General features: G+C 44.4%; 1 protein-coding gene across 2 annotated transcripts in view; it reads left to right on the plus strand.

Moving 5' to 3' along the window:
* LOC140202149 (lysosomal proton-coupled steroid conjugate and bile acid symporter SLC46A3) overlaps positions 1-19655 on the plus strand; it is a 149455-nt gene that overhangs the window by 57136 nt on the left and 72664 nt on the right. The window lies entirely within an intron of this gene.

Raw genomic sequence — 19655 nt, forward strand, 5'->3', positions numbered from 1 at the left:
CCGCCACCCCACTAGGAATAGGGTTCCCCTGGTCCTCACCTACCACCCCACCAGCCTCCGGGTCCAACATATTATTCTCCGTAACTTCCGCCACCTCCAACGGGATCCCACCACTAAGCACATCTTTCCCTCCCCCCCTCTCTCTGCATTCCGCAGGGATCGCTCCCTACGCAACTCCCTTGTCCATTCGTCCCCCCCATCCCTCCCCACTGATCTCCCTCCTGGCACTTATCCGTGTAAGCGGAACAAGTGCTACACATGCCCTTACACTTCCTCCCTTACCACCATTCAGGGTCCCAAACAGTCCTTCCAGGTGAGGCAACACTTCACCTGTGAGTCGACTGGGGTGATATACTGCGTCCGGTGCTCCCGATGTGGCCTTTTATATATTGGCGAGACCTGACGCAGACTGGGAGACTGCTTTGCTGAACATCTACGCTCTGTCCGCCAGAGAAAGCAGGATCTCCCAGTGGCCACACATTTTAATTCCACATCCCATTCCCATTCTGACATGTCTATCCACGGCCTCCTCTACTGTAAAGATGAAGCCACACTCAGGTTGGAGGAACAACACCTTATATTCAGTCTGGGTAGCCTCCAACCTGATGGCATGAACATCGACTTCTCTAACTTCCGCTAGGCCCCACCTCCCCCCCGTACCCCATCTGTTACTTATTTTTATGCACACATTCTTTCTCTCACTCTCCTTTTTCTCCCTCTGTCCCTCTGAATATACCTCTTGCCCATCCTCTGGGTCCCCCCCCCCCTGTCTTTCTTCCCGGACCTCCTGTCCCATGATCCTCTCGTATCCCCTTTTGCCAATCACCTGTCCAGCTCTTGGCTCCATCCCTCCCCCTCCTGTCTTCTCCTATCATTTTGGATCTCCCCCTCCCCCTCCAACTTTCAAATCCCTTACTCACTCTTCCTTCAGTTAGTCCTGACGAAGGGTCTTGGCCTGAAACGTTGACTGCACCTCTTCCTAGAGATGCTGCCTGGCCTGCTGCGTTCACCAGCAACTTTGATGTGTGTCGCTTGAATTTCCAGCATCTGCAGAATTCCTGTTGTTTGCGGAGGATCAGCTATTCTGGATTGGGTGTTGTGCAATGAACCAGAACTGATTAGAGAGCTTAAGCTAAAAGAACCCTTAAGGGAAGTGAATATAATCAAATTCACCCAGAAATTTGAGAAGGAGAAGCTAAAGGCAGATGTATCAGTATTACAGTGCAGGAAAGGGAATTACAGAGGCATGAGAGAAGAGCTGGCCAGAATTGATTGGAAAAGAACACTGGCAGGGATGACAGCAGAGCAGCAATGTCTGGAATTTCTGGAAGCAATTCAGAAGGCATAGGATATATACATCCCAAAGAGGAAGAAGTATTCTAAAGGAATGATGACCTAACTGTGGCTAACAAGAGAAGTCAAAGCCAACATAAAAGCCAACGAGAGGGCATATAATAGAGCAAAAACTGGTGGGAAGTGAGAGGATTGGGAAGCATTTAAAAACCAACAGAAGGCAACTAAAAAGGTCATTAGGGAGGTAAAGATGGAATACAAAGGCAAGCTAGCCAATAATATTAAAGAGTGTACCAAAGGTTTCTTCAGAAACATAAAGTGTAAAAGAAAAGCAAGAGTGGATATTAAAAATGATTCTGAAGAAGTAGTAATGGGGGATAATGAAATGGCAGATGAACTAAATAAGTATTTTGCATCAGTCTTCACTGTGCATTATGGTGGAAGTTCCAGGTGTCAGGGGGCATGAATTGTGTGAAGTTACCATAACTAAAGAGAAGCTTCTTGGGAAACGGAAAGGTCTGAAGATAGACAAGTCACCTGGACCAGATGGTACACATCCCAGGGTTCTGAAAGAGGTGGCTAAAGAGGTTATGGAGGTGATAGTAATGATCTTTCAAGAATCACGAGATTCTGGAATGCTTCTGGAAAACTGAAAAATTGCAAATGTCACTTCACTCTTTAAGAAGGGCGAGAGGCAGAGAAAAGGAAAGTATACTCCAGTTAGACTGACTTCAGTGGTTGGGAAGATGTTGGAGTCCATTATTAAGGATGAGGTCTCAGGATACTTGGAGGCACGTGATAAAATAAGCCGTAGTCAGCATGTTGGAATTCTTTGAAGAATTAACAAGCTGATTATATAAAAGAGAATTGGTTGATGTTGTGTACTTGGATTTTCAGAAGGCCTTTGATAAGGTACCACACATGAGGTTGCTTAACAAGCTACGAGCCCACGGTATTACAGGAAAGGTTCTAACATGGATAAAGCAGTGGCTGATTGGCAGGAGGCAAAGAATGGGAATAAAGGGAGCTTTTTCTGTTTTGCTGCCGATGACTGTGGTGTTCCACAGGGGTCTGTGATGGGATTTAGTCTTTTTACATTATATGTCAGTGATTTAAGATAACGGGCTTGATAGCTTTGTTGTAAAGTTTGTAGACAATTTGAAGATAAGTGGAGGGGCAACCAGTTTGAGGAAGTAGAGAGGCTACAGAAGGACTTAAACAGATTAGGAGAATGGGCAAAGAAATGACAGATGCAATACCGTGTCGGGAATTGTATGGTCATGCACTTTGGTAGAAGAAATGAAAGAGTTGACAATTTTCTAAATGTAGATAAAATATTAAAAAGCTGAGGCTCAAAGGGACTTGGGAGTCCTTGTGCAGGATTCCCTAAAGGTTAATTTGCAGGTTGAGTTTGTGGTGATGAATGCAAATGCAATGTTAGTATTCATTTCAAGAGGACTAGAATATAAAAGCAAGGATTTAATGTTGAGACTTCATAAAGCACTGGTGAGGCCTTACTTGGAACATTGTGAGCAGTTTTGTGCCCCTTAGAAAGGATGTGCTGAAACCGGAGAGTGTTCAAAGGAGGTTCATGAAAATGATTTCCAGGATTGAATGGCTTGGCTTATGAAGAACATTTGATGGTTCTGGGCCTGTATTCACTGGAGTTCAGAAGAATGAGGAGTGACGTTATTGAAACCTATCGAATGGTGAAAGGCCTTGACAGAGTGGATGTGAATGGGATGTAGTGGGAGAGTCCAAGACCAGAGAACACAGCCTCAGAATAGAGGGGCATCCTTTTAGAACAGAAATAAGGAGGAATATCTTTAGCCAGAGAGTGGTGAATCTGTGGAATTCTTTGCCACAGGCAGCTGTGGAGGCCAAGCCTGTATGTTTATTTGAGGCAGAGGTTGATAGATTCCTGACTGGTCAGGGTATGATGGGATACGGAGAGAAGGCAGGAGATTGGGGCTGAGTTAAAAATTGGATCAGCCATGATGAAATGGTGGAGCAGACTCGATGGGCCAAATGGCATAATTCTGCTTCTTTATCTTCTGGTCTTATGGTCTAAGCTGGAATTTTATGTCCATTATTTTTCTCCCTGTGGAGCTACAGTCTGGTATCAATCTGAGCCTTTGTATTTCAAATGTGTTGAACTGGCAGTTTTTTTTTGAGTAAAATCCATGATATTATGAATGGAATTGCTATCAATAGATTAACAATTGCTTATACCCGGTTTTCTGATGAGGTAGCAGCAGAGAAAATGAATTCATTGGGTCCAGCCAGCTGAATGATTGACTGAAAATCCAATGTTCCAGCCATTAATCTGCCTAATTTTAAAGGGTATTCGTCAAAGTTTAATAGCATATTGAATAAAGAACAAATTGAAAGTAAAGGCTAAGCTACATGGAGATGATATGACTTTTACAGTGGTTTTCCGGAATTGAGTGCGGGGGGAGGGAGAAAAGTATTAAAAAAAAGATTTTCTCCTCAGTTCAAAACTGGTAGTTCTAGTTTAAGAGAAGTGTTTTCATATAAAATGTTGGAGGAATGCATCAGGCCAGGTAACACTTATGGAAAAGAGTAAATAGTCGTTGTTTCGTGCCGAGACCTTTTTTCTGCTGAGTTCCTCCTGCATTTTGTGTGTGTTGCTCTGGATTTCCAGCATCTGCAGATTTTCTTGTGTAAGTGTTTTCATATATTCTTTGATGTTGATGAAAGCCAGAAAGAATCCAGACATAATGTAGTACTAATAAAAATGAAAACAGTCCAGCTGGGGAGTCATTGACCAAAATCAGTGACTGTTTCCCTCTCCGCAGATGCTGCCTGACCTGCTGAGAGCATTTTCTGTTTCTCCGCAAAATTCACAACATGCTGGAGGAATTAAGCAAGTTAGGCAACATCTATGGAGGGACTGCTGAAGATTTACAGTGTCTGAAGGATCTCTTGTGTTTATTTTCTGTTTTTATTTCAGATTTGGAGAATTTGCAGCTTTTTGCTTCTCCAGTACATATCTTACAGTTCCAGCATCTGGTATTTTTGATTATTTTCCTGTGTTTTCATTCATTTCCTTTGCATTTTCATTTCCTTTTCTTCACAATCTTTCATCACCATATCTCAGCCAGCACCTCCACTTGTTTTTCCTGCTCTCCCCTCTATCACACATCTTCCCTTTTGTTTTCTTCACCCATTCCATTCTCTGCAATGTAAAACATTGTAATTTTTAGTGTTGATAAAGGAGCTTCTCTCTCTGTGGATGTATCTCCAGCACTTTATGTTTCTATTTTAGATTTCCAAATGCTATAGTTTCTCAACATGTAGTGTAAAATCTACTTTTGACTTCAGCGGCTTCTGAGTTGTTTCAGTTATATAGCGTTTAATGGATCAAAAAGTGTATCTTAGAAATGATTATGTTCCTTGTTTCACTGACTGAAGAATTCAGTATTTGAATTGCAAATTGAATTGCAGTGGAATATGTTTTATGAAGGTAGGGATTCTCTCTTTGGAGCGAAGGAGGATGAGAGGCAACTTAACAGAATTGTGCAAGATGATAATAACCGTAGATCGAGTGGACAGCCAGAGGCTTTTTTTCCCAGGGCTGAAATGGCTAATATGAAGGGGCATAATTTTAAGGTGACTGGAGGAAAATATAGGGAGGATATCAGAGGTAGCTTTTTTTAAATACACAGAACTGAGTATGTGGAATTTCCTGCCAGGGATGGTGGTAGAGGCAGATACGTTCGGGACATTTAAGAAACTCTTAGATAGACACATGGATGATAGAAAAATGGAGGGCTGTGGAGGAGGGAAAGGTTAGATTGATCTCAGAGTAGGTTAAAAGTTTGGTGCAACATCGTGGGCTGAAGCGTCTGTCCTGTGTCCTGGGTTTTATGTTCTAGGTAAAATAGAACTGAGGCCAATTTCTGATCGACCATAACCAGACTGGGGATGTACTGGAGGAGCAAAAGCTGTAGATGTTCCACGTCAGGAGCTAAAACAGCACATGCTGGAAAAACCCAGCGGGTCAGGTGGTATCTGTGGCGAGCTGAGGGTTTAACATCCAAGGATGCACATTGTATTAAAAGGACAGGCAAAGGGTATGGGATGGCCTGTTGGTAAAACATTGAAATCAAATCTTAAGAAAGAAGTAACATAAGGTCTGAAGATGTAGAATCCTTGTGGGTAGAGTTAAAAAGACCCTGATGGGACTTGCATACAGGCCCCCAAACAGTAGTCGGGGTGTGGGATATAAATTACAACAGGAGATTAAAAAGGCATGTCATAAGGGCAATAATACGATAGTTATGGGAGATTTCAATATGCAGGTAATGTAAATTGGAAAAATTAGGTGGGTACTGGATCCCAAAAGATGGTGTGCCTATATTGGACATACCTAAACCAAAAGTCGTGGATGAACGAAGAGATTCATAGTCTGCTGAGGGCTACATCTGTGGCATTCAACACCAGTAATCCAGAACTGTAAAGGAAGTCCGGGTATGACCTATGGTAGACTATTTTAAGAGTGAAAAAAGAATCCTGATTGAAGTTAGAGACGGAATTGGATGCATGTCAGCTCTGGCAGGGTTTACAGGGTGAAATCTAACATCACGAAAGGCTGTGATGCTTCGCTTCTATATGGGCTCCAAACCTTTTAGGCACATTTTGAAAGGAAGAATAAAACTACACACCTGTGCGAATCCCTGAGGTACCTGGTGACCCTGTCATCTCTGTCTCGGAGGCTGATTTCAGAATATCACTGAGTAATGTTCATGACGGTGAATCTACCCAAATGTTAGGTCCTGATGATGTACCCGGTAGGGCATTGAAAGTCTGTGCCAATCAACTGGCGGGAGTATTCAAGAACATCTTCATTCTCTCAACACATATCAAAGTTGCTGGTGAACGCAGCAGGCCAGGCAGCATCTCTAGGAAGAGGTACAGTCGACGTTTCAGGCCGAAACCCTTCGTCAGGACGAACTGAAGGAAGAGCTAGTAAGAGATTTGAAAGTGGGATGGGGAGGGGGAGATCCAAAATGATAGGAGAAGACAGGAGGGGGAGGGATGGAGCCAAGAGCTGGACAGGTGATTGGCAAAGGGGATATGAGAGGATCATGGGACAGGAGGCCCAGCGAGATGGAAAAGGGGGGGGGCAGGGAAAAAACACAGAGGATGGGCAAGGGGTAAAGTCAGAGGGACAGAGGGAGAAAAAGGAGAGAGAGAGAAAGAAAGTGTGTATATAAATAATGGATGGGGTACGAGGGGGATGTGGAGCATTAGCAGAAGTTAGAGAAGTCAATGTTCATGCCATCAGGTTGGAGGCTACCCAGACGGAGTATAAGGTGTTGTTCCTCCAACCTGAGTGTGGCCTCATCTTTACAGTAGAGGAGGCCGTGGATAGATGCGTCAGAATGGGAATGGGATGTGGAATTAAAATGTGTGGCCACTGGGAGATACTGTTTTCTCTGGCGGACAGAGCGTAGGTGTTCAGCAAAACGATTTCTCAGTCTGCATCGGGTCTCACCAATATGTAGAAGGCCACATCGGGAGCACCGGACACAGTATATCACCCCAGCTGACTCACAGGTGAAGTGTCGCCTCATCTGGAAGGGCTTAGTGGTGGGATCCCGTTGGAGGTGGTGGAAGTTACAGGGAATAATATGTTGGACCCGGAGGCTGGTGGGGTGGTAGATGAGGACCAGGGGAACCCTATTCCTAGTGGGGTGGCAGGAGGATGGAGTGAGAGCAGATGTGCGTGAAATGGGGGAGATGCGTTTGAGAGCAGAGTTGATGGTGGAGGAAGGGAAGCCCCTTTCTTTAAAAAAGGAGGACATCTCCCTCGTCCTGGAATGAAAAGCCTCATCCTGAGAGCAGATGCGGCAGAGACGGAGGAATTGCGAGAAGGGGATGGCATTTTTGCAAGAGACAGGGTGAGAAGAGGAATAGTCCAGATAGCTGTGAGGGTCAGTAGGCTTATAGTAGACATCAGTAGATAAGCTGTCTCCAGAGATAGAGACAGAAAGATCTAGAAAGGGGAGGGAGGTGTTGGAAATGGACCAGGTAAACTTGAGAGCAGAGTGAAAGTTGGAGGCAAAGTTAATAAAATCAATGAGCTCAGCATCCCACCACTAAGCACATCTTTCCCTCCACTCCCCTCTGCTTTCCGCAGGGATCATTCCCTACGTGACTCCCTTGTCCATTCGTCCCCCCCATCCCTCCCCACCGATCTCCCTCCTGTCACTTATCCTTGTAAGCGGAACAAGTGCTACACATGCCCTTACACTTCCTCCCTTACCACCATTCGGGGCCCCAGACAGTCCTTCCAGGTGAGGCGACACTTCACCTGTGTGTCGGCTGTGGTGATATACTGCATCCGGTACTCCCAATGTGGCCTTCTATATATTGGCGAGACCAGATGCAGACTGGGAGATTGTTTCACTGAACACCTACGCTCTGTCCGCCAGAGAAAGCAGGATCTCCTAGTGGCCACACATTTTAATTCCATGTCCCATTCCCATTCTGATATGTCTATCCACAGCCTCCTCTACTGTAAAGATGAAGCCACACTCAGGTTGGAGGAATAACACCTTATATTCCGTCCGGGTAGCCTCCAGCCTGTGGCATGAACATTGACTTCTCAAACTTCCACTAATGCCCTACCTCCCCCTCGTACCCCATCCGTTATTTATTTATATACACACATTCTTATTCTCTCTCTCCCTTTTCTCCCTCTGTCCCTCTGACTATACCCCTTGCCCATCCTCTGGGTTCCCCCCCCCCCCTTTTCCTTCTCCCCGGACCTCCTGTCCCATGATCCTCTCATATCCCCTTTGCCAATCACCTGTCCAGCTCTTGGCTCCATCCCTCCCCTTCCTGTCTTCTCCTATCATTTTGGATCTCCCCCTCCCCCTCCCACTTTCAAATCTCTTACTAACTCTTCCTTCAGTTAGTCCTGACGAAGGGTCTCGGCCTGAAACGTCGACTGTACCTCTTCCTAGAGATGGTGCCTGGCCTGCTGCATTCACCAGCAACTTTGATGTGCGTTGCTTGAATTTCCAGCATCTACAGATTTCCTCGTGTTTGCGTATATAATTTGAATGTCATCATACACTACCTTGACATTAATTTTCTTCTGGCATTTGTAGGAAAATAAAGAAATGCCAAAGAATTTATATGAAAAAAACCCTACACATAAATAAAGACTGAAAAACATCCAATGGGCAAAAGAAGACAAATTATGCAAATCAGTAAATATAGTGAGAACATGATGAGTTGTCCTTGAAAATCAGTCTGTAAGGTTGTGCAATCAATTCAAGTCAAGTCAAGTCACTTTTTATTGTCATTTTGACCATAACTGCTGGTACAGTACACAGTAAAAACGAGACAATGTTTTTCAGGACCGTGGTGCTACATGAACAATATAAAAACTACACTGAACTACATAAAACAACACAAAACTACACTAGACTACAGACCTACCCAGGACTGCATAAAGTGCACAAAACAGTGCAGGCATTACAATAAATAATAAACAAGACAATATGCACAGTAGAGGGCAGTAGGTTGGTGTCAGTCCAGGCTCTGGGTATTGAGGAGTCTGATGGCTTGAGGGAAGAAACTATTACATAGTCTGGTCGTGAGAGACTGAATATTTTGGTGCCTTTTGCCAGATGGCAGGAGGGAGAAGAGTTTGTATGAGGGGTGCATGGGGTCCTTCACAATGCTGTTTACTTTACAGATGCAGCATGTGGTGTAAATGTCTCTAATGGTGGGAAGAGAAACCCCGATGATCTTCTCAGCTGACCTCACTATCCGTTGCAGGGTCTTGCGATCCAAGATGGTGCAATTTCTGAACCAGGCAGTGATGCAGCTGCTCAGGATGCTCTCAATACAACCTCTGTAGAATGAGGTGAGGATGCAGGGTGGGAGATGGACTTTTCTCAGCCTTCGCAGAAAGTAGAGACGCTGCTAGGCTTTCTTTGCTATGGAGCTGGTGTTGAGGGACCGGGTGAGATTCTCCGCCAGGTGAACACCAAGAAAGTTGGTGCTCTTAACGATCTCTACGGAGGAGTCGTCGATGTTCAGCAGAGAGTGGTCGCTCCATGTCCTCCTGACATCGACAACCAACTCTTTTGTTTTGTTCACATTCAGAGACAGGTTGTTGGCTCTGCACCAGTCCGTTAGCTGCTGCACCTCCTCTCTGTATGCTGACTCATCTTTCTTGCTGATGAGACCCACCATGGTTGTGTCATCGGCGAACTTGATGATGTGGTTCAAGCTGTGTGTTGCAGCACAGTCGTGGGTCAGCAGAGTGAACAGCAGTGGACTGAGCACACAGCCCTGGGGGGCCCCCGTGCTCAGTGTGATGGTGTTGGAGATGCTGCTTCCAATCCGGACTGACTGAGGTCTCCCAGTCAGGAAGTCTAGGATCCAGTTGCAGAGGGAGGTGTTCAGGCCTAGTAGACTCAGCCTTCCAATCACTTTCTGAGGAATGATTGTGTTGAATGCTGAACTGAAGTCTATGAACAGCATTCGAACGTACGTGTCTTTTTTGTCCAGATGGGTTAGGGCCAGGTGGAGGGTGATGGCAATTGCACCGTCTGTTGAACGGTTGGGACGGTGCGCGAACTGCAGGGGGTCCAGTGAGGGGGGGCAGCCGGGTCTTGATGTGCCTCATAACGAGCCTCTCGAAACACTTCATGATGATCGATGTGAGTGCGATGGGACAGTAGTCGTTGAGGCAGGACACTGAAGACTTCTTCAGCACGGGGATGATGGTGGCAGCCTTGAAGCACATAGGAACGACGGTGCTGCTCAGGGAGATGTTGAAGATACCAGTGAGAATCTCCGCTAGCTGGTCTGCACATCCTTTAAGCAAGCTGCCAGGAATATTGTCTGGTCCAGCAGCCTTCTGTGGGTTGACCCTGCACAGGGTTCTCCTCAGATGGGCCACAGTAAGACACAGCACCTGGTCATTAGGAGGAGGAGTGGTCTTCCTCACCGCCACGTCATTTTCCGCCTCAAAGCAAGCGTAGAAGTTATTCAACGCATCTGGGAAGGAGGCGTCACCAGCACAGGTAGGTGGTGTTGTCTTGTAATTGGTGATGTCCTAAATGCCCTTCCACATGCGCCGCATGTCACTTGCTGTCCTGGAAGTGGCTGTGGATCCGCTGGGCATGTGTACGCTTTGCCTGTCAGATGGCCCGGGACAGTTTGGCCCTCGCTGTTGTTCGGGCTGCCTTGTCGCCTGCTCTGAAGGTGGAGTCACGGGTCCTCAGCAGCGCACGCACGTCTGCGGTCATCCATGGCTTCTGGTTAGTGTGTGTAGTGATGGTCTTGGCCACAGTGACATCATCAATGCACTTGCTGATGTAGCTAGTCACTGATGCCATCTACTCCTGTAAGTTGGTAGAATTCAGAATTGAGGTGAGTGTCGTTCAGGAGCCTGATGTTTGTGGGGTAACAATAGTTTCTGAACTGTGTTGTGTGGAGCCGAATGCTCCTGTATCTTCTACCTGGCAGTAGAGGTGATAAAAGGGCATGCCCTGTATGGTTGGGGGTCTTTCATGATGGATGCTTTTTTCTTGTGTCAGTGCTTCTTGTAAATAAGCTCTGTGGTGAGGAGGGCTTTGCCGGTAATGGGGAGTATCCACCACTTTTGTGTAGACTTTACTGTTCCTGGGCATTGGTGTTTTCATACCAGGCTGTGATGTAACCGGTTAAGATATTCCCCACTGTAACAGGTAAACTCAGAAGGCTTATGTGATACCTGGCATTACTGGCTGAGTAGCAATGATGTCATGCTGGATCTTTATGCAGCGTGTGTGCCTTTATTTAATATACAGTTGAAGTCAGAAGTTTACATACATCTTAGCCAAATACATTTAAACGCAGTTTTTCATAATTCCTGACATATAATCCTAGAAAACATTCCCTGTCTTAGGTCAGTTGGGATCACTACTTTATTTTAAGAATGTGAAATGTCTGAATAATAGTAGAGAGAATATCTATTTCAGCTTTTATTTCTTCCATCACTTTCCCAGTGGATCAGAAGTTTACATACACTTTGTTAGTATTCGGCAGCATTGCCTTACAATTGTTTAACTTGGGTCAAACATTTAGGGTAGCCTTCCACAAGTTTCTCACAGTAAGTTGCTGGAATTTTGTTCCATTCCTCCAGACAGAACTGGTGTAACTGAGTCAGGTTTGTAGGCCTCCTTGCTCACACACGCTTTTTCAGTTCTACCCACAAATTTTCTATCGCATTCAGGTCAGGGCTTTGTGATGGCCTTTGTTATCCTTAAGGAATTTTGCCACCACTTTTGAGATATTCTTGGGGTCATTGTCCATTTGGAAGACCCATTTGCGACCGAGCTTTAACTTCCTGGCTGATGTCTTGAGATGTTGCTTCAATGTATCCACATAATTTTCCTTCCTCATCATTCCATCTATTTTGTGAAGTGCACCAGTCCCTCCTGCAGCAAAGCACCCCCACAACATGATGCTGCCGCCCCCATGGTTCATGGTTGGGATGGTGTTCTTCAGCTTGCAAGCCTCACCCTTTTTCCTCCAAACATAACGATGGTCATTATGGCCAAACAGTTCAATTTTTTTTTTCATCAGACCAGAGGACATTTCTCCAAAAAGTAAGATCTTTGTCTCCATGTACACTTGCAAACTGTAGTCTGGCTCTTTTATGGTGGTTTTGGAGCAGTGACTTCTTCCTTGCTGAGCAGCCTTTCAGGTTATGTCGATATAGGACAATTTATACTGTGGATAGAGATACTTGTCCACCTGTTTCCTCCAGCATCTTCACAAGGTCCTTTGCTGTTGTTCTGGGATTGATTTGCACTTTTCACGCCAAAGTACGTTCATCTCTAGGAGACAGAATGCATCTCCTTCCTGAGTGGTATGACGGCTGCGTGGTCCCGTGGTGTTTATACTTGTGTACTATTGTTTGTACAGATGAACGTGGTACCTTCAGGCGCTTGGAAATTGCTCCCAAGGATGAATCAGACTTGACATCATTTTCTGACCTCAATCCGATAGAAAATTTGTGGGCAGAACTGGAAAAAGTGTATGCCAGCAAGGAGGCCTACAAACCTGACTCAGTTACACCAGTTCTGTCTGGAGGAATGGAACAAAATTCCAGCAGCTTACTGTGAGAAGCTTGTGGAAGGCTAACCAAAACGCTTGACCCAAGTTAAACAATTTAAGGTCAATGCTATCAAATACTAACAAAGTGTATGTAAACTTCTGATCCACTGGGAAAGTGATGGAAGAAATAAAAGCTGAAATAGATCATTCTCTCTACTATTATTCTGACATTTCACATTCTTAAAATAAAGTAGTGATCCTAACTGACCTAAGACAGGGAATGTTTTCTAGGATTAAATGTCAGGAGTTGTGAAAAACTGAGTTTAAATGTATTTGGCTAAGGTGTATGTAAACTTCTGACTTCAACTGTATATGTAGTTGTGCACAGACACAAAAATTAGCACAACGCTTTACAGTACAGGTGACTCAGGTTCAATTCCCCTCAGTGCCTGTAAGAAGCTTGTACGTTCTCCCCGTGACTGTGTGGATTTCTTCTGGGTGCTCCAGTTCCTTCCCACAGTCCAAAGATGTACCGGTTGATGAGTTAATTGGTCCTGCGATTAGGCTAGGATTAAATCAGGGGATAGCTGGGCAGTGTGGCTCGTATGTCAATAAATAAGCAAATAGCATACCCACAGCACACTTGATCTAACCCTAACTGGACGCCTTTTGGAATGTGGGAGGAAACTGGAGCACTGGGAGGAGACCCATGGTGTCACGGGGAGAACGTACGTACTCCTTACAGACGGCAGCAAGATTATTATGCAAAAATAGTGTGGATGGATATGATTGACAGATTTTGTGGTCCAAAGGGCCTGAGTCTGTGGTACATGGCTCAATGTCTAATTCTAGCTTAATGTAACTGACATGCTTCTCTTGTACCATTCTGGTAAAATGCTTCAGTATCTTCTCCAGGGGTCCTGTTACCCTAAGGTATGAGAATTGTTCTCATTATCCTGTCTAAGGCCCTTGCCCCTAAGTTAAAATGGTTTTCAATCTAATAATTTTGCACTAATTCATTGAAGTAATTTCCTCTCGCCCTTCTCTTTTTCCACACCATACTCTGCAGCCTCTCTCCTCCCTCTGTGATTGCGATTTGTTTCATTGCCGACCCCAGGTGTTTCTGGTGGGTACAACAGAATGAGGTTGGTCAGTTCACACGGATGAGTCTGAGAATAGGTACTAAAGTGAGACTTTGCGTCCATTAAAGGACTTGCATTGGGGTTAAAATTAGGTGAGTCTCACAACATAAAACACCATGGTCTTGGAGTGATTAGCACAACGTTTATACAGCTCGGAGCATCGGAGTTCGGAGTCCAATTCCAGTGCCATTCTGTAAGGAGTCTCTGTACATAAGAACGTAACAAATAGGAGCAGGAGTAGGCCATCCGGCCCAGCGAGCCTGCCCCGCCATTCAATAAGATCATGGCTGATCTGTCTGTAAACTCAGCTCCACCTACCTGCCTTTTCCCCATAACCCTTAATTCCCCTACTATGTAAAAATCTATCTGTTTCTTAAACATATTTAGTGAAGAAGCCTCAACTGCTTTCCTGGGCAGAGAATTCCACAGCTTCACCACTCTCTGGGAAAAGCAGTTTCTCCTCATCTCCGTCCTAAATCTTCTCTCCTGAATCTTGAAGCAATGTCCCCTACTTCTAGTCTCACCCATCAATGGAAACAACTTTCCTACTTCTATCTTATCTATCCCTTTCAAAATTTTGTATGTTTCTATAAGATGCCCTCTCATTCTTCTGAATTCCAGAGAGTATAGTCCCAGGCGATTCAATTGCTCCTCATGTTAACCCCTTCATCTCTGGAATCAACCTGGTGAATCTCCTCTGCACTGCCTCCAAAGCCAGTATATCCTTCCTCAAGTATGAAGACCCGAACTGCACACAGTACTCCAGGTGTGGCCTCACCAGCACCCTGTATAGTTGCAGCATGACCTCCCTGCTCTTGAATTCAATCCCTCTCGCAATGAAGGCCAACATTCCGTTTGCCTTCTTAATAACCTGTTGTACCTGCAAGCCAACTTTTTTGTGACTCATGCACAAGCACTCCCAAGTCCCTCTGCATAACAGCATGCTACAATCTTTCACCATTTTAATAATAATCTGCTCTTCTATTATTCCTTCCAAAGTGGATGATCTCGCATTTACCAACACTGTATTCCATCTGCCAGACCTTGGCCCACTCACTTAACCTATCTATATCCTTCTGCAAACTCTCCACATCCTCTGTACAATTTGTTTTTCCACTCAGTTTAGTGTCAACAGCAAAGTTTGCTACGCTACACTCAGTCCCCTCTTCCAAATTATCAATGTAAATGGTAAACAGCTGCGGGCCCAGCACCGACCCCTGCGGCACCCCACTCACCACTGACTGCCAACCTGAGAAACACCCATTTATACCAACTCTCTGCCTTCTATTGGTTAACCAATCCACTATCCATGCCAATACACTTCCTCCGACTCCATGCAGCCGTACCTTATCGATAATTTATAAGTCTCTTGTGCGGCACCTTATCGAACGCCTTCTGGAAATCCAAGTATACGACATCCACCTGTTCCCCTCTATCCACTGCACTCATTATGTCCTCAAAGAAATCCAGTACGTTTGTCAAACAGGACCTGCCCCTTCTGAATCCATGCTGCGTCTGTCTAATGGAACCACTCCTTTCTAAATGTTTTGCTATTCCTTCCTTAATGACAGTTTCAAGCATTTTCCTGACTACAGATGTTAAGCTAACTGGTCTATAGTTGCCTGTCTTTTGCTTACATCCTTTTTTTAAAAGTGGTGTGACATTTGTTGTCTTCCAGTCTGCCGGGACCTGCCCAGAGTTGAGAGAATTTTGGTAAATGATTACCAACACATCCACTATAACCTCTGCCAATTCCCTCAGCACCCTAGGGTGCATCTCATCAGGACCAGGGGACTTATCTACCTTCAGGCCCTCTAGATTGCTCATCACTATCTCTTTAGTGACAGTGATTTTATCAAGGTCTTCACCTCCCGTTTCGTCCATAACATCCTTCTTTGGCATATTAGACGTGCCCTCCACCGTGAAGACCAACACAAAGTGCTCGTTCAATGCCTCAGACATGTCCTCATCACCTAATATTAATATCCCCTTATCACCTTCCAAGGGACTTGGGTTGACTTTAGCCACCCTCTTCCGCTTTATATATTTATAAAAACTTTTGCTATCTGTTTTTATATTTTGTGCTAATTTACTTTCATACTCTATCTTCCCTTTCCTTATTTCTTGTTTAGTTGTTCTTTGTTGCTTTTTAAAGTTTTCCCAGTCCTCCAGCCTCCTACCACTTTTTGCGACTTTGTACACACGAGCTTTTAATTTGATACTATCTTTTATTTCCTTAGTTATCCAAGGCTGGCTTTCCCCACACTTACTGGAATATACTTTCGTTGAGCACTGTGAAAAATCTCTTTGAAAGTATTCCACTGTTCCTCAACTGTCCGACCAAATAGCCTGTGCTCCCAATCCACATTAGCCAACTCCTCCCTCATCCTGTTGTAGTCTCCCTTATTCAAGCATAATACACTAGTTTTAGATCTAACTATTTCATCCTCCATCTGTATGTGAAATTCAATCATACTATGATGACTCTTTCCAAGAGGATCCCTAACTACAAGATCTTTCATTTTACCTGTCTCATTGCACAGGACTAGATCTAAAATAGCATTTTCCCATGTAGGTTCACTAACATGCTGCTCAGGAAAGCCATCACAGATGCATTCTATGAAGTCCTCCTCAAAACTTCCTTGACCAATCTGATTCACCCAATCTATGTGGAAGTTAAAATCCCCCATGAAAACTGCCGTTCCATTCTTACAAGCCTCTGTTATCTCTTGGTTAATCACCTCTGCCACTGCAATATTTTTATTAGGTGGCCTATAGACGACACCCACCAGTGATTTTTTTTCCCTTTACTATTCTTAATCTTTACCCAGATGGACTCAACGTTCTGCTCTGTAGAACTTATATCATCTCTCACAATCGCCCTGATCTCATTCTTAATTAAAAGCACCACCCCAACTCCTTTGCCTTCCTGCCTATTTTTCCGTATTACGTGATACCCTTGGATATTTAATTCCCAGTCGTCTCCACCTTGCAAGCAGGTTTCTGTAATGGCCACTAAATCATATGCCTTGGTACTGAACTGTGCCACAAGTTCACTAACCTTGTTTTTACTACTACAGGCATTTAGATAAAGTGCCCTTATACTCATTGTCCTTTTAGAATCTAGTGACCTATGCAATTTTTTCTTTTTACTTTTATGCACTCTACTCTTACTTTTTTCTTCACTAACTCTAGCTTTGGTCTCTGCATCACTTCCCTCTTCTTTTCTATGTGGGTTCACATCCCCCTGCCATATTAGTTTAAAATCTCCCCAACAGCACTAGCAAACAATCTCCCTAGGACATTGATCCCGGCCCTGCCCAGATGTAGACTGGCTTGATGGTACTGGTCCCACCTCCTCCAGAAGCAGTTCCAATGTCCCAAGAATCTGAAACCCTCCCTCCTGCACTACTGCTCAAGCCACATATTCATTCTAGCTATCCTGCTATTCCAACTCTGGCTAGCACGTGGCACTGGTAATAATCCTGAGATTATTACCTTTGAGGCCCTACTCTTTAATTTATCTTCTAGCTCCCTAAATTCAGCTTGTAGGACCTCATTCCGCTTTCTTCCTATATCGTTACTACCTACGTGCACCACGACAGCTGGCTGCTCACCCTCCCCTTTCAGAACGCCCTGCAGCCTGTCCAAGACATCTCTGACCCTTGCACCCGGGAGGCAACACACCATATGATACATACAGTACATCCTTCCCATGGAATTTGTATGCTTTTCCTGGGTGCTCTGGTTTCCTCCCACAGTCCAAAGACTTAATGGGCAGGTTCACTGGTCACTGTAAATTGTCCCATGATTAGGTTAGGGTTAAATTGGGGTTTGTGGGGGGGGGAAATTGCTTGGGAGGCAGGGCCTACTCTATGCAGTATGGCTAAATAACATAAACCATTATTGTACCGGAATTCTTCTAAATTGTGATAAAATATTGAATGTTATTAATAAATGAAGGGACTTTGTATAATAAAGAATGTTTAAGAGCATTTAAGAAGATACCCCAACTGATAGAAAAAAATTGAATTTGGAAATACTTTGGAATGGTTTGACACACAGCCAATCAGTGGCGAGACTTCCTCCCTACATCACAATTGAGTTTCTGTAATGATGACCAATCAGTTGATTGATAAGTATATAAAGGCAAAGGATTCAGAGGACACCACAATAAACAATGTGCTGATGATGTTGTCTCGTATGGTGACAAACCGTTTGCAAGTAAATTGCCAAGATTGGAGAACAACTCAACCTGAAATTGGTTTTCTTTTATTAGTAGGAGAGACAATGGACTATGGAAAAATGATAGTGGAGTAGTGAAGACATCAGCTCCAGTAGCTGTGCCATGGTGCTGCCAAAGAATCAAGGGAACAAGGAAGGCTGGGGAGAGATTTAATATTGCTAAGGAGTTTTGAGAGCAGATAGGGAGAAACTGGAGGAACTGCCAGGGTTTCTCACTAAGACCATAAGACCACAAGATATAGGAGTGGAATTATGCCATTCGGCCCATTGAGTCTGCTCCACCATTTTATCAAGGCTAATCCATTTTTCCTCCCAGCCCCAATCTCCTTCCTTCCCCCAGTATCCCTTCATGTCCTGACCAATCAAGAATCTATCATCCTCTGCCTTAAACATACATAAAGACTTGGCCTCCACAGTTGCCTGTGGCAACAACCAATGTCTGGCTAAAGAAATTCTTCCTCATCTCCATCCTAAAGGGGCACCCCGCTATACTGAGGTTGTGTCCTCTGGTCTTACACTCTCCCACCATAGGAAACATCCTCTCCACATTTACTCAATCAAGACCTTTCACCATTTGATAAGTTTCAATTAGGTCACCCCTCATTCTTCTGAATTCTTGTGAATACAGGCCCAGAGCCATCAAACACTCTTCAGGTAACAAGCTGTTCAATCCATTTTTGTGAACCTCCTTTGAACCCTCTCCAGTCAGCATGTCCTTTCTAAAATAAGGGGACCAAGCTTAAGGCCATATCTGGCTGGCATGAACATCTGTCAAATATAGAAACCATCCTATCCAGATGTGCCATTAACTTTATGCGTCCATGAAAAGCCTGATTCTTATGCATGCCTAAATGGCAGTGAAGTACGGTATTACTCAGATATTCTCGAGGTGAAGAATAAGTACATCAGATGCTAATTTCAGCTTCTCTTAACAGAAAATGTAAATAAGTATTTCCTTTATTGATTTTTGTGAAGGAGATTAAGAGAGCAGCTCTCTAGCAAACTTCTACTATAAACAAGAGTAAACACTCCGATCAATTCTCTGCCTATTATCTTCAAAAGCAATGCATCAAAGACACTTTCCTTTTTGGAACTTGTCTCTAGACTATTGTAAAATCATTTGGTAAAAGAATAGCTGCTCCTCATTCTGTGTTGACCTGAAGAGGTAGCTAGGTAGTGTTTAATCATAGAGGAGCTTTACAGGGATGCTGCATGAACTGGAGGGCCTGATTGTGGGTAGAGGGGCCATGTTGGACCTTTGCTCCTTGGAACATGGGAGAGTGAGGGGTGACCTTAAGGAGGTTTATAAAATCATGAGGGTCATGGATAGAATGGATGGTCATAGTCTTTTCCCTAGAGTTGAAGAGTCCAAAGTGAGAGAGCATAGATACAAAATAAGAGGGGGGAGGATTTAAAAGAGACTTGAGAGGTAATTTCTTTATACAGAGGTTAGTGAGGACCTGGAATAAGTTACTGCAAGAAGTGATCGATGTGGGTACAATGCAGCATTTAGGAGGCATTTGGATATAAACATGGAGGGGAAGGGCTTGGAGGATTATGGGCCAGACATGGGCAACTGGGACTAGCATGAGTCAGTTGGCTGAAGAGCCAGTTTCTATACTGTATAACTCTATGACTCTCTATGAAAATGGAGTGGGCTGTCTTTCTGCACAAGTACTGAGTGCTGGGAGTTACCAGCACTAGCTTACCTCCCCCATGCCCCATTTCACCACACCTTCCAGTCACCTGGAGCTGGACCTGACCTAATTTCCTGGCTTTGTATTTTATGTATATAAATCAGAGGATTCCAAGCACGGCACCTAAGATCCCTGGGAAAGCACCTTAATCAGCTCAAAGGAGGGATCACTCCTGACTGCAGGA

The sequence above is a fragment of the Mobula birostris genome, chromosome 8 (assembly GCF_030028105.1).
Source record: "Mobula birostris isolate sMobBir1 chromosome 8, sMobBir1.hap1, whole genome shotgun sequence".
Lineage (NCBI taxonomy): Eukaryota > Metazoa > Chordata > Chondrichthyes > Myliobatiformes > Myliobatidae > Mobula > Mobula birostris.